This window comes from Anomaloglossus baeobatrachus, chromosome 2 (genome assembly GCF_048569485.1).
Source record: "Anomaloglossus baeobatrachus isolate aAnoBae1 chromosome 2, aAnoBae1.hap1, whole genome shotgun sequence".
In the NCBI taxonomy this organism is placed as follows: domain Eukaryota; kingdom Metazoa; phylum Chordata; class Amphibia; order Anura; family Aromobatidae; genus Anomaloglossus; species Anomaloglossus baeobatrachus.
In genome coordinates this window covers 419,635,082-419,649,474 of record NC_134354.1, presented here as the reverse complement: position 1 = coordinate 419,649,474, position 14,393 = coordinate 419,635,082, and the positions used below count along the sequence as shown (strand labels likewise).

At 45.2% G+C, this 14,393-nt stretch overlaps 6 non-coding genes and 1 pseudogene across 6 annotated transcripts; all 7 read left to right on the top strand.

Annotated features, from left to right (window-relative positions):
- Positions 1-2,684: 2,684 nt before the first annotated feature.
- On the top strand, positions 2,685-2,885 carry LOC142292458 (U2 spliceosomal RNA; annotated as a pseudogene).
- A 1,565-nt stretch (positions 2,886-4,450) lies between these two features.
- Positions 4,451-4,639, top strand: LOC142292546 (U2 spliceosomal RNA). The gene has a single exon (XR_012750692.1). It is a non-coding gene; the product is annotated as a U2 spliceosomal RNA (small nuclear RNA).
- A 1,614-nt stretch (positions 4,640-6,253) lies between these two features.
- On the top strand, positions 6,254-6,437 carry LOC142292488 (U2 spliceosomal RNA). The gene has a single exon (XR_012750645.1). It is a non-coding gene; the product is annotated as a U2 spliceosomal RNA (small nuclear RNA).
- Positions 6,438-8,008: 1,571 nt separating this feature from the next.
- Positions 8,009-8,193, top strand: LOC142292478 (U2 spliceosomal RNA). The gene has a single exon (XR_012750636.1). It is a non-coding gene; the product is annotated as a U2 spliceosomal RNA (small nuclear RNA).
- A 1,571-nt stretch (positions 8,194-9,764) lies between these two features.
- LOC142292607 (U2 spliceosomal RNA) lies at positions 9,765-9,955 on the top strand. Its single transcript, XR_012750742.1, has one exon. It is a non-coding gene; the product is annotated as a U2 spliceosomal RNA (small nuclear RNA).
- A 1,577-nt stretch (positions 9,956-11,532) lies between these two features.
- Positions 11,533-11,727, top strand: LOC142292596 (U2 spliceosomal RNA). The gene has a single exon (XR_012750734.1). It is a non-coding gene; the product is annotated as a U2 spliceosomal RNA (small nuclear RNA).
- Positions 11,728-13,301: 1,574 nt separating this feature from the next.
- Positions 13,302-13,500, top strand: LOC142292609 (U2 spliceosomal RNA). Its single transcript, XR_012750744.1, has one exon. It is a non-coding gene; the product is annotated as a U2 spliceosomal RNA (small nuclear RNA).
- The last annotated feature ends 893 nt before the right edge of the window (positions 13,501-14,393 follow it).

Sequence of the window (14,393 nt, the reverse complement as noted above, 5' to 3'; positions counted from 1 at the left end):
GAGATTAAAACTTTTTTCAGGAAATGGGGCTACAAAAAAGCTACCATGTATCGTAATAAATTTAAAGATGTGAATACTCGGATTGATTGGTTACAAAAGTGTAGTAGGTCTGGGATTGGAGTAAGTGATTCGTTGGTGGAGGCAAAAAATGAGTTGAAATGTCTGATTGAGAAAAAGGGTAAGGAAATTATCTATAGGACGAAAGTTGAACATTTGGATAAGAATGAGAAATGTACCAGATATTTCTTTAAAAAAATGAATGGGAAGAAAGTAGATATGGATGTGATTGTGGATGAGAATGATGTTCCTGTGACTGGTGAAAGTGTGATTGACGAGGTGAAAGCCTTTTACAGCAGACTGTATGGAGAGAAGTGGATTGATTCTGGTCTAATGACTGAAGTGTTGGCTAGCATGGAGTGTAGACTAGGCAAAGATGAGTGTGAGGATTTGTGTGATGAGGTGGTTCTGGATGAAGTGAGAAAGGTTGTGTTTAGTGCACAAAAGAATAAAACTCCTGGAAAGGATGGCTTGCCAATTGAACTATATGTGAAAGCATGGGAGTGTATGGGCACGGATCTGACGGAGATATGTAAGTATATGTGGGAAACTGGTATGCTGTGTGACTCTATGAAAGAAGGGGTAGTGGTACTTATCCATAAGAAGGGGGAAAAGAGTAAATTGGGGAATTGGAGGCCTATTACGCTTCTGAATTCTGATTATAAGGTTTTCAGTAAACTATTAGCTAATCGTATGCGTGAAGTGCTTGGGAAGGTTGTAAAGGATGATCAAGTGTGTGCTGTGCCTGGAAGGAGCATCAGTGATAACTTGTTGTTGTTGAGGGATGTTATTGGTGACTGTAAGACTAGAAAGCAGAAGTGCATGTTGTTGGCTCTTGATTTTGAGAAAGCGTTTGATAGGGTGTCACATGTTTTTATGTTTGAGGTCTTGAATAGTATGGGTTTTCCTAAGAAGTTCTTGGATGGTGGGAGATGTCTGTATGGTGGTGTGACAAGTGAATTCTTAGTGAATGGATGTTTGAGTGGGAAAGTACAGATCAAGTCAGGTGTCCGTCAGGGGTGTCCAATGTCCCCTGTTTTATTTGTCAGTGTGATTGAGCCTTTGTTATGTATGATCAGGCGTGAGAAACTGATAAGAGGGATGTTAATACCTGGTAGTGGCGGTAAGAATGTGAAGGTGCTTGGCTATATGGATGATGTAGTGATAGTGAGTGAGAGTATTGCGTCTATGACTAGAGTAAAGCTGTTGTTGGATTTCTTCTGTGGCGCGTCTGCTTTTAAAGTCAACTGGAATAAATGTTGTTTTAAGTGTTTTGGTGATAGTAGTGTTAAGATGGACGGAGTGACAAGTGTGGATGGTCCAATCAAAGTGCTGGGTGTGTTGTTTAATGATGATCTGAGAGGTACGGAGAGTTGGGAAGAATGTGGATTGCGGATTGAGAGGAAACTGAATTTCTGGAGAATGCGTGATCTGACATTGAATGGTAAAGTTTTGATTATTAAGGCCGTGGTGCTGCCGATTCTCCTTTATATCTCTGGGGTCTTCCCGTCCCCATATAAAAAGATAAAAAGAGTAGAGAAACTGATTTTTACCTTTTTTTGGGGGAGCAAAATGGAAAAATTAAAAAGAGAGCATTTATACAAGGCCTGTCATTATGGGGGTTTAAACTTTCCAAATATTGAAATCTTCCTTAGTCTTCATTATATTAAGACGGTAGTAATCCTAATGGGAAAGAACAATAAAGGGGCCTACATGGTGAGGTATATGGCGGGCTGGATGCTGTATGGCTTGTGTTGGGTACAAAGGGATGCGCGTGTGCCTGTGTCGTTCAAGTGTCCAGTCTGGTACGACATAATTGAGAGGTTTATTAGAAAAAATGATTTGCTGGCTGTACCTATGAGTGAGTTCAGAGCAGCGAAGAGAGTGATGAAAAGGATGAGAGCGAATGAGGTAGAATGTAATATTAATGATTTGAGAGGGAATGATGTGTCAGATGCATGGAAGAAACTGAGTACACCGGGTATGTCTAATAAGCAGAGGGATGTTGTGTGGTTGGCATTGCATGATATATTACCTGTGAGAGATGTGCAGAAGAGAAGGGACCTGATTAGAACGGATGTGTGTCCACGGGAGGGATGTGGTGCCCGTGAGACCGTGAGACATGTCATGTGGGACTGTGATTACGCCTATAGTGTGTGGAAATGTGTAGGAGGCCTGTGTAAGGGGCTGGCTGGTGTGAACCATATTAATTGGAGGGTGGCTATGTTTGGCATTGGTGCATGTGGGAGTGTTAAAGAGAGGATTTTGTGGCTTATCATGGCTTGTGTGATGGAAAGCTTATGGGATGTCAGAAATTTGGGACTTTTTAAAAGGAAGGTGGTTCCTATTAACGACTGTGTAAGATTAATTCTTTCCAGACTTTATGTTATTTACCAATGGGATAAGAGTAGAGGTGGTGGTGGATTGGACGCTGAAGGCATATGGAAGGTTTTAAAGTGGCATTATTTGGTGAAGTATCAATAAGAGGTAAATTCTCTGTTTTTCAGTATTTTCTGTTTTTTTGTGATACTTTCTTTGGATATGTACTGCAATACTTTTTGGAAAATTAAAAAAAGAATATAACCATTGTGATGAGTTTGGATAAACAGCAAAGTTGTAAACTTGATATTGTTGTTTTTAACTAACCTGAATGGTTTTAAAAAAAAAAAAAAAAATCTGTTCTTATCAGTTTAATATCTGATACGTCCCCTATCTGGGGACCATATATTAAATGGATTTTTAGAACAGGGAGATGGAAAAAGAGCTTGCTCTGTCCACTCCACGCATTGACCTGGTATTGCAGTACCTCCAGGACCGGTGCACCCCTTCTTAACCCAGTTTCCAAAAGCAGAACTCAATTCACCTGATTCATATTAGCCCGATTTAATGAATTGGAAGAAAGCATACGTCTTCATATGCACCTCAATTTGGCCCATTCACTTTTCACACTTCCTCCTTTTGTTTTTTATCTTTCACACTTTTTACTTTCTTTATTCATCCAAATAGCAAACTCATCACCACTCAACCTGACCAACTCGACTATGTCCCGTGCTGCAGTATCTTTTTCTCCGTCTTATCTAGATCATTTGCAATTGAATGGAATAGATCCCTTTTGGACAAAGTGGATTCACCTGCTGCTGCAGTGACCACAGGTGTGATAAGATCTAGAATTGGCATCTGGTGCGATCTCTCCGCTTCCACTCCAAAGAAAGTTACCTGTTTATTCCTATCATGCATTGGTTTTTGGGGTTTTCTTTGAGCAATGATGATCTCTTTAGTGGTCTGTTGGCTCCCTCTCCTGGAGGAATAGTTTGCTTGCTCTTGGACATTCTAAAAGAGAGGTCATGATAGACATTGAGCTTCTGAGCCCAATTGGGGACAGTCATGGGTGATGAATGTTTGCAACCTGCTGCGAAGCCTCATACCGCAATATAAGGAACGTCAAATACTAAGAAAGGGCGGCCTATGAAAGAATTACTACTTTCAATAAGTACACTTAAACGGCTAATTGGGAATAGAAAAACTGTAAAAAGCCCTCTGAGAAAGCCCCCCTCTAACCTTTGATAGTAAGCTTTTCTGTAGTCTGCCTGTTGATGTATTTTCCGTTTGAACTGTGCACAACATGAAGAGACGGAACACTGGCAGCTTGTCACAATGCCCCCGCTGACATCACAATAGCGCTGCTGCCTAGAAAACAAGCTGCGCAGCAGAAGTTGTTCTTTGGGTGGGAGGGTGGGCTAGTGGAAGGAGGGGGCAAGTTCTTTTTTTCCCGGGTGGTAGGGGGATGACAGGAGAAGGGATGCGGGTGGTGAGAAGGGTACAGAGGGCAGGGTTTGGGGGCTGGGAAGGAAAGGGAAAAGATTAGGGTTTGGGGATGATGAAAGGGCTTTCTACGGGTAAGGATGGCAAAGGGTGGCAGTGACGGAAAGTCAGGAAACCTGTCCTGTCCGTCTTTTTGTATCGTGAATTGGAAAGACTGCAAGGGGGAGGGGAGTTGCTTGCGCCCTAAAGGAGGAGTTATTCAGATTCATTGCAGTGGGGGGCGGCGGCTGCAAAACGCACCATTCTTCTTGTTTTTGCTCTGCAAAGCAGCCTTTTCAAGGGTTGGCTTGGGTGACAAAATGTCTTCTGTAGGCGTGGGTTTGTCTCCCTCTCTCTCCCTAAGATGTGTCCGGCATAGGCCAGGGTGCCACTCGAGGCCCAAACCAATTCTGGTTATCGCTTCTCGGCCTTTTGGCTAAGATCAAGTGTAGTTTGGGAGGGTACTACCTTGGTTGGTGCTGAAAGGTGCCAGGGTATTGCACAACTGCTGGCCTTGGGGGAGTGTGCATCGTAGGATGTCATAGCCCTCTTGTGATGGACAGTTACCTGGGCAACGAGAGGCGGTCACTTTATTATTTTCAAACTCATCCTTCAAAAAAAAAAAAAATCTGTTCTTATCAGTTTAATATCTGATACGTCCCCTATCTGGGGACCATATATTAAATGGATTTTTAGAACAGGGAGATGGAAAAAGAGCTTGCTCTGTCCACTCCACGCATTGACCTGGTATTGCAGTACCTCCAGGACCGGTGCACCCCTTCTTAACCCAGTTTCCAAAAGCAGAACTCAATTCACCTGATTCATATTAGCCCGATTTAATGAATTGGAAGAAAGCATACGTCTTCATATGCACCTCAATTTGGCCCATTCACTTTTCACACTTCCTCCTTTTGTTTTTTATCTTTCACACTTTTTACTTTCTTTATTCATCCAAATAGCAAACTCATCACCACTCAACCTGACCAACCCGACTATGTCCCGTGCTGCAGTATCTTGTTCTCTGTCTTATCTAGATCATTTGCAATTGAATGGAATAGATCCCTTTTGGACAAAGTGGATTCACCTGCTGCTGCAGTGACCACAGGTGTGATAAGATCTAGAATTGGCATCTGGTGCGATCTCTCCGCTTCCACTCCAAAGAAAGTTACCTGTTTATTCCTATCATGCATTGGTTTTTGGGGTTTTCTTTGAGCAATGATGATCTCTTTAGTGGTCTGTTGGCTCCCTCTCCTGGAGGAATAGTTTGCTTGCTGTTGGACATTCTAAAAGAGAGGTCATGATAGACATTGAGCTTCTGAGCCCAATTGGGGACAGTCATGGGTGATGAATGTTTGCAACCTGCTGCGAAGCCTCATACCGCAATATAAGGAACGTCAAATACTAAGAAAGGGCGGCCTATGAAAGAATTACTACTTTCAATAAGTACACTTAAACGGCTAATTGGGAATAGAAAAACTGTAAAAAGCCCTCTGAGAAAGCCCCCCTCTAACCTTTGATAGTAAGCTTTTCTGTAGTCTGCCTGTTGATGTATTTTCCGTTTGAACTGTGCACAACATGAAGAGACGGAACACTGGCAGCTTGTCACAATGCCCCCGCTGACATCACAATAGCGCTGCTGCCTAGAAAACAAGCTGCGCAGCAGAAGTTGTTCTTTGGGTGGGAGGGTGGGCTAGTGGAAGGAGGGGGCAAGTTCTTTTTTTCCCGGGTGGTAGGGGGATGACAGGAGAAGGGATGCGGGTGGTGAGAAGGGTACAGAGGGCAGGGTTTGGGGGCTGGGAAGGAAAGGGAAAAGATTAGGGTTTGGGGATGATGAAAGGGCTTTCTACGGGTAAGGATGGCAAAGGGTGGCAGTGACGGAAAGTCAGGCAACCTGTCCTGTCCGTCTTTTTGTATCGTGAATTGGAAAGACTGCAAGGGGGAGGGGAGTTGCTTGCGCCCTAAAGGAGGAGTTATTCAGATTCATTGCAGTGGGGGGCGGCGGCTGCAAAACGCACCATTCTTCTTGTTTTTGCTCTGCAAAGCAGCCTTTTCAAGGGTTGGCTTGGGTGACAAAATGTCTTCTGTAGGCGTGGGTTTGTCTCCCTCTCGCTCTCTCTCCCTAAGATGTGTCCGGCATAGGCCAGGGTGCCACTCGAGGCCCAAACCAATTCTGGTTATCGCTTCTCGGCCTTTTGGCTAAGATCAAGTGTAGTCCCTTCATTGGGTTTGCCTTGGTCTTGGCTGGGAGGGGCCCGGGCTTGCACAACCGCCGGCCTCGGGGATTGTTGCGCCTTTTGGTGCTTACGTCCCCTTGTGGCTGGTGGTTCCTGGGCTCGGGAGGCGATCACCCAGGCACTGCGCTTTTGTGTGGTGGCCTGCTGGCCTTCGGGGCTACCTTGATTCTGAAAATTGCGGATGAAATCTCATCTGTTCTTATCAGTTTAATATCTGATACGTCCCCTATCTGGGGACCATATATTAAATGGATTTTTAGAACAGGGAGATGGAAAAAGAGCTTGCTCTGTCCACTCCACGCATTGACCTGGTATTGCAGTACCTCCAGGACCGGTGCACCCCTTCTTAACCCAGTTTCCAAAAGCAGAACTCAATTCACCTGATTTATATTAGCCCGATTTAATGAATTGGAAGAAAGCATACGTCTTCATATGCACCTCAATTTGGCCCATTCACTTTTCACACTTCCTCCTTTTGTTTTTTATCTTTCACACTTTTTACTTTCTTTATTCATCCAAATAGCAAACTCATCACCACTCAACCTGACCAACTCGGCTATGTCCCGTGCTGCAGTATCTTGTTCTCTGTCTTATCTAGATCATTTGCAATTGAATGGAATAGATCCCTTTTGGACAAAGTGGATTCACCTGCTGCTGCAGTGACCACAGGTGTGATAAGATCTAGAATTGGCATCTGGTGCGATCTCTCCGCTTCCACTCCAAAGAAAGTTACCTGTTTATTCCTATCATGCATTGGTTTTTGGGGTTTTCTTTGAGCAATGATGATCTCTTTAGTGGTCTGTTGGCTCCCTCTCCTGGAGGAATAGTTTGCTTGCTCTTGGACATTCTAAAAGAGAGGTCATGATAGACATTGAGCTTCTGAGCCCAATTGGGGACAGTCATGGGTGATGAATGTTTGCAACCTGCTGCGAAGCCTCATACCGCAATATAAGGAACGTCAAATACTAAGAAAGGGCGGCCTATGAAAGAATTACTACTTTCAATAAGTACACTTAAACGGCTAATTGGGAATAGAAAAACTGTAAAAAGCCCTCTGAGAAAGCCCCCCTCTAACCTTTGATAGTAAGCTTTTCTGTAGTCTGCCTGTTGATGTATTTTCCGTTTGAACTGTGCACAACATGAAGAGACGGAACACTGGCAGCTTGTCACAATGCCCCCGCTGACATCACAATAGCGCTGCTGCCTAGAAAACAAGCTGCGCAGCAGAAGTTGTTCTTTGGGTGGGAGGGTGGGCTAGTGGAAGGAGGGGGCAAGTTCTTTTTTTCCCGGGTGGTAGGGGGATGACAGGAGAAGGGATGCGGGTGGTGAGAAGGGTACAGAGGGCAGGGTTTGGGGGCTGGGAAGGAAAGGGAAAAGATTAGGGTTTGGGGATGATGAAAGGGCTTTCTACGGGTAAGGATGGCAAAGGGTGGCAGTGACGGAAAGTCAGGCAACCTGTCCTGTCCGTCTTTTTGTATCGTGAATTGGAAAGACTGCAAGGGGGAGGGGAGTTGCTTGCGCCCTAAAGGAGGAGTTATTCAGATTCATTGCAGTGGGGGGCGGCGGCTGCAAAACGCACCATTCTTCTTGTTTTTGCTCTGCAAAGCAGCCTTTTCAAGGGTTGGCTTGGGTGACAAAATGTCTTCTGTAGGCGTGGGTTTGTCTCCCTCTCGCTCTCTCTCCCTAAGATGTGTCCGGCATAGGCCAGGGTGCCACTCGAGGCCCAAACCAATTCTGGTTATCGCTTCTCGGCCTTTTGGCTAAGATCAAGTGTAGTTTGGGAGGGTACTACCTTGGTTGGTGCTGAAAGGTGCCAGGGTATTGCACAACTGCTGGCCTTAGGGGAGTGTGCATCGTAGGATGTCATAGCCCTCTTGTGACGGACAGTTACCTGGGCAACGAGAGGCGGTCACTTTATTATTTTCAAACTCATCCTTCAAAAAAAAAATCTGTTCTTATCAGTTTAATATCTGATACGTCCCCTATCTGGGGACCATATATTAAATGGATTTTTAGAACAGGGAGATGGAAAAAGAGCTTGCTCTGTCCACTCCATGCATTGACCTGGTATTGCAGTACCTCCAGGACCGGTGCACCCCTTCTTAACCCAGTTTCCAAAAGCAGAACTCAATTCACCTGATTCATATTAGCCCGATTTAATGAATTGGAAGAAAGCATACGTCTTCATATGCACCTCAATTTGGCCCATTCACTTTTCACACTTCCTCCTTTTGTTTTTTATCTTTCACACTTTTTACTTTCTTTATTCATCCAAATAGCAAACTCATCACCACTCAACCTGACCAACTCGGCTATGTCCCGTGCTGCAGTATCTTGTTCTCTGTCTTATCTAGATCATTTGCAATTGAATGGAATAGATCCCTTTTGGACAAAGTGGATTCACCTGCTGCTGCAGTGACCACAGGTGTGATAAGATCTAGAATTGGTATCTGGTGCGATCTCTCCGCTTCCACTCCAAAGAAAGTTACCTGTTCATTCCTATCATGCATTGGTTTTTGGGGTTTTCTTTGAGCAATGATGATCTCTTTAGTGGTCTGTTGGCTCCCTCTCCTGGAGGAATAGTTTGCTTGCTCTTGGACATTCTAAAAGAGAGGTCATGAGAGACATTTAGCTTCTGAGCACAATTGGGGACAGTCATGGGTGATGAATGTTTGCAACCTGCTGCGAAGCCTCATACCGCAATATAAGGAACGTCAAATACTAAGAAAGGGCGGCCTATGAAAGAATTACTACTTTCAATAAGTACACTTAAACGGCTAATTGGGAATAGAAAAACTGTAAAAAGCCCTCTGAGAAAGCCCCCCTCTAACCTTTGATAGTAAGCTTTTCTGTAGTCTGCCTGTTGATGTATTTTCCGTTTGAACTGTGCACAACATGAAGAGACGGAACACTGGCGGCTTGTCACAATGCCCCCGCTGACATCACAATAGCGCTGCTGCCTAGAAAACAAGCTGCGCAGCAGAAGTTGTTCTTTGGGTGGGAGGGTGGGCTAGTGGAAGGAGGGGGCAAGTTCTTTTTTTCCCGGGTGGTAGGGGGATGACAGGAGAAGGGATGCGGGTGGTGAGAAGGGTACAGAGGGCAGGGTTTGGGGGCTGGGAAGGAAAGGGAAAAGATTAGGGTTTGGGGATGATGAAAGGGCTTTCTACGGGTAAGGATGGCAAAGGGTGGCAGTGACGGAAAGTCAGGCAACCTGTCCTGTCCGTCTTTTTGTATCGTGAATTGGAAAGACTGAAAGGGGGAGGGGAGTTGCTTGCGCCCTAAAGGAGGAGTTATTCAGATTCATTGCAGTGGGGGGCGGCGGCTGCAAAACGCACCATTCTTCTTGTTTTTGCTCTGCAAAGCAGCCTTTTCAAGGGTTGGCTTGGGTGACAAAATGTCTTCTGTAGGCGTGGGTTTGTCTCCCTCTCGCTCTCTCTCCCTAAGATGTGTCCGGCATAGGCCAGGGTGCCACTCGAGGCCCAAACCAATTCTGGTTATCGCTTCTCGGCCTTTTGGCTAAGATCTTGTGTAGTTTGGGAGGGTACTACCTTGGTTGGTGCTGAAAGGTGCCAGGGTATTGCACAACTGCTGACCTTGGGGGAGTGTGCATCGTAGGATGTCATAGCCCTCTTGTGACGGACAGTTACCTGGGCAACGAGAGGCGGTCACTTTATTATTTTCAAACTCATCCTTCAAAAAAAAAAAAAAAATCTGTTCTTATCAGTTTAATATCTGATACGTCCCCTATCTGGGGACCATATATTAAATGGATTTTTAGAACAGGGAGATGGAAAAAGAGCTTGCTCTGTCCACTCCACGCATTGACCTGGTATTGCAGTTCCTCCAGGACCGGTGCACCCCTTCTTAACCCAGTTTCCAAAAGCAGAACTCAATTCACCTGATTCATATTAGCCCGATTTAATGAATTGGAAGAAAGCATACGTCTTCATATGCACCTCAATTTGGCCCATTCACTTTTCACACTTCCTCCTTTTGTTTTTTATCTTTCACACTTTTTACTTTCTTTATTCATCCAAATAGCAAACTCATCACCACTCAACCTGACCAACTCGGCTATGTCCCGTGCTGCAGTATCTTGTTCTCTGTCTTATCTAGATCATTTGCAATTGAATGGAATAGATCCCTTTTGGACAAAGTGGATTCACCTGCTGCTGCAGTGACCACAGGTGTGAGAAGATCTAGAATTGGCATCTGATGCTATCTCTCTGCAGCTTCCACTCCAAATAAAGTTACCTGTTTATTCCTATCATGCATTGGTTTTTGGTGTTTTCTTTGAGCAATGATGATGTCTTTAGTGGTCTGTTGGCTCCCCCTCCTGGAAGAAGAGTTTGCTTGCTCTTGGACAGTCTAAAAGAGAGGTCATGATAGACATTTGGCTTCTGAGCCAAATTGGGGACAGTCATGGGTGATGAATGTTTAGCAACCTGCTGCGAAGCCTGATACCGCAATATAAGGAACGTCAAATACTAAGAATGGGCGGCCTATGAAAGAATTACTACTTTCATTAAGTATACTTAAATGGCTAATTGGGAATAGACAAACTGTAAAAAGCCCTCTGAGAAAGTCCCCCTCTAACCTTTGTTAGTAAGCTTTTCTGTAGTCTGCCTGTTGATGTATTTTCCGTTTGAACTGGGCACAACATGAAGAGACGGAACACTGGCGGCTTGTCACAATGCCCCCGCTGACATCACAATAGCGCTGCTGCCTAGAAAACAAGCTGCGCAGCAGAACTTACTCTTTGGGTGGGAGGGTGGGCTAGTGGAAGGAGGGGGCAAGCCGTTTTTTTCCCGGGTGGTAGGGGGATGACAGGAGAAGGGATGCGGGTGGTGAGAAGGGTACAGAGGGCAGGGTTTGGGGGCTGGGAAGGAAAGGGAAAAGATTAGGGTTTGGGGATGATGAAAGGGCTTTCTACGGGTAAGGATGGCAAAGGGTGGCAGTGACGGAAAGTCAGGCAACCTGTCCTGTCCGTCTTTTTGTATCATGAATTGGAAAGACTGCAAGGGGGAGGGGAGTTGCTTGCGCCCTAAAGGAGGAGTTATTCAGATTCATTGCAGTGGGGGGGGCGGCGGCTGCAAAACGCACCATTCTTCTTGTTTTTGCTCTGCAAAGCAGCCTTTTCAAGGGTTGGCTTGGGTGACAAAATGTCTTCTGTAGGCGTGGGTTTGTCTCCCTCTCACTCTCTCTCCCTAAGATGTGTCCGGCATAGGCCAGGGTGCCACTCGAGGCCCAAACCAATTCTGGTTATCGCTTCTCGGCCTTTTGGCTAAGATCAAGTGTAGTTTGGGAGGGTACTACCTTGGTTGGTGCTGAAAGGTGCCAGGGTATTGCACAACTGCAGGCCTTGGGGGAGTGTGCATCGTAGGATGTCATAGCCCTCTTGTGCCGGACAGTTACCTGGGCAACGAGAGGCGGTCACTTTATTATTTTCAAACTCATCCTTCAAAAAAAAAAAAAAAAAAAATCTGTTCTTATCAGTTTAATATCTGATACGTCCCCTATCTGGGGACCATATATTAAATGGATTTTTAGAACAGGGAGATGGAAAAAGAGCTTGCTCTGTCCACTCCACGCATTGACCTGGTATTGCAGTACCTCCAGGACCGGTGCACCCCTTCTTAACCCAGTTTCCAAAAGCAGAACTCAATTCACCTGATTCATATTAGCCCGATTTAATGAATTGGAAGAAAGCATACGTCTTCATATGCACCTCAATTTGGCCCATTCACTTTTCACACTTCCTCCTTTTGTTTTTTATCTTTCACACTTTTTACTTTCTTTATTCATCCAAATAGCAAACTCATCACCACTCAACCTGACCAACTCGACTATGTCCCGTGCTGCAGTATCTTGTTCTCCGTCTTATCTAGATCATTTGCAATTGAATGGAATAGATCCCTTTTGGACAAAGTGGATTCAGCTGATGCTGCTGCAGTGACTACAGGTGTGAGAAGATCTAGAATTGGCATCTGATGCTATCTCTCTGCAGCTTCCACTCCAAATAAAGTTACCTGTTTATTCCTATCATGCATTGGTTTTTGGTGTTTTCTTTGAGCAATGATGATGTCTTTAGTGGTCTGTTGGCTCCCCCTCCTGGAGTAAGAGTTTGCTTGCTCTTGGACAGTCTAAAAGAGAGGTCATGATAGACATTTGGCTTCTGAGCCCAATTGGGGACAGTCATGGGTGATGAATGTTTAGCAACCTGCTGCGAAGCCTGATACCGCAATATAAGGAACGTCAAATACTAAGAATGGGCGGCCTATGAAAGAATTACTACTTTCATTAAGTATACTTAAACGGCTAATTGGGAATAGACAAACTGTAAAAAGCCCTCTGAGAAAGCCCCCCTCTAACCTTTGTTAGTAAGCTTTTCTGTAGTCTGCCTGTTGATGTATTTTCCGTTTGAACTGTGCACAACATGAAGAGACGGAACACTGGCGGCTTGTCACAATGCCCCCGCTGACATCACAATAGCGCTGCTGCCTAGAAAACCAGCTGCGCAGCAGAACTTACTCTTTGGGTGGGAGGGTGGGCTAGTGGAAGGAGGGGGCAAGCCGTTTTTTTCCCGGGTGGTAGGGGGATGACAGGAGAAGGGATGCGGGTGGTGAGAAGGGTACAGAGGGCAGGGTTTGGGGGCTGGGAAGGAAAGGGAAAAGATTAGGGTTTGGGGATGATGAAAGGGCTTTCTACGGGTAAGGATGGCAAAGGGTGGCAGTGACGGAAAGTCAGGCAACCTGTCCTGTCCGTCTTTTTGTATCGTGAATTGGAAAGACTGCAAGGGGGAGGGGAGTTGCTTGCGCCCTAAAGGAGGAGTTATTCAGATTCATTGCAGTGGGCGGCGGCTGCAAAACGCACCATTCTTCTTGTTTTTGCTCTGCAAAGCAGCCTTTTCAAGGGTTGGCTTGGGTGACAAAATGTCTTCTGTAGGCGTGGGTTTGTCTCCCTCTCGCTCTCTCTCCCTAAGATGTGTCCGGCATAGGCCAGGGTGCCACTCGAGGCCCAAACCAATTCTGGTTATCGCTTCTCGGCCTTTTGGCTAAGATCAAGTGTAGTTTGGGAGGGTACTACCTTGGTTGGTGCTGAAAGGTGCCAGGGTATTGCACAACTGCTGGCCTTGGGGAGTGTGCATCGTAGGATGTCATAGCCCTCTTGTGACGGACGGTTACCTGGGCTACGAGAGGCGGTCACTTTATTATTTTCAAACTCATCCTTCAAAAAAAAAAAAAAAAAAAAAAAATCTGTTCTTATCAGTTTAATATCTGATACGTCCCCTATCTGGGGACCATATATTAAATGGATTTTTAGAACAGGGAGATGGAAAAAGAGCTTGCTCTGTCCACTCCACGCATTGACCTGGTATTGCAGTACCTCCAGGACCGGTGCACCCCTTCTTAACCCAGTTTCCAAAAGCAGAACTCAATTCACCTGATTCATATTAGCCCGATTAATGAATTGGAAGAAAGCATACAACTTCATAGGCACCTCAATTTGGCCCATTCACTTTTCACACTTCCTCCTTTTGCTTTTTACCTTTCACACTTTTCACTTGCTTTATTCATCCAAATAGCAAACTCATCACCACTCAACTTGACCAACTCTGCTATGTCCCGTGCAGTATCTTGTTCTCCGTCTTATCTAGATCATTTGCAATTGAATGGAATAGATCCCTTTTGGACAAAGTGGATTCAGCTGATGCTGCTGCTGCTGCTGCAGTGACCACAGGTGTGAGAAGATCTAGAATTGGCATCTGGTGCGATCTCTCCGCTTCCACTCCAAAGAAAGTTACCTGTTTATTACTATCATGCATTGGTTTTTGGTGTTTTCTTTGAGCAATGATGATGGCTTCAGTGGTCTGTTGGCTCCCCCTCCTGGAGGAAGAGTTTGCTTGCTCTTGGACATTCTAAAAGAGAGGTCATGATAGACATTTAGCTTCTGAGCACAATTGGGGACAGTCATGGGTGATGAATGATTTGCAACCTGCTGCGAAGCCTGATACCGCAATATAAGGAACGTCAAATACTAAGAAAGGGCGGCCTATGAAAGAATTACTACTTTCAATAAGTACACTTAAACGGCTAATTGGGAATAGAAAAACTGTAAAAAGCCCTCTGAGAAAGCCCCCCTCTAACCTTTGATAGTAAGCTTTTCTGTAGTCTGCCTGTTGATGTATTTTCCGTTTGAACTGTGCACAACATGAAGAGACAGAACACTGGCAGCTTGTCACAATGCCCCCGCTGACATCACAATAGCGCTGCTGCCTAGAAAACAAGCTGCGCAGCAGAA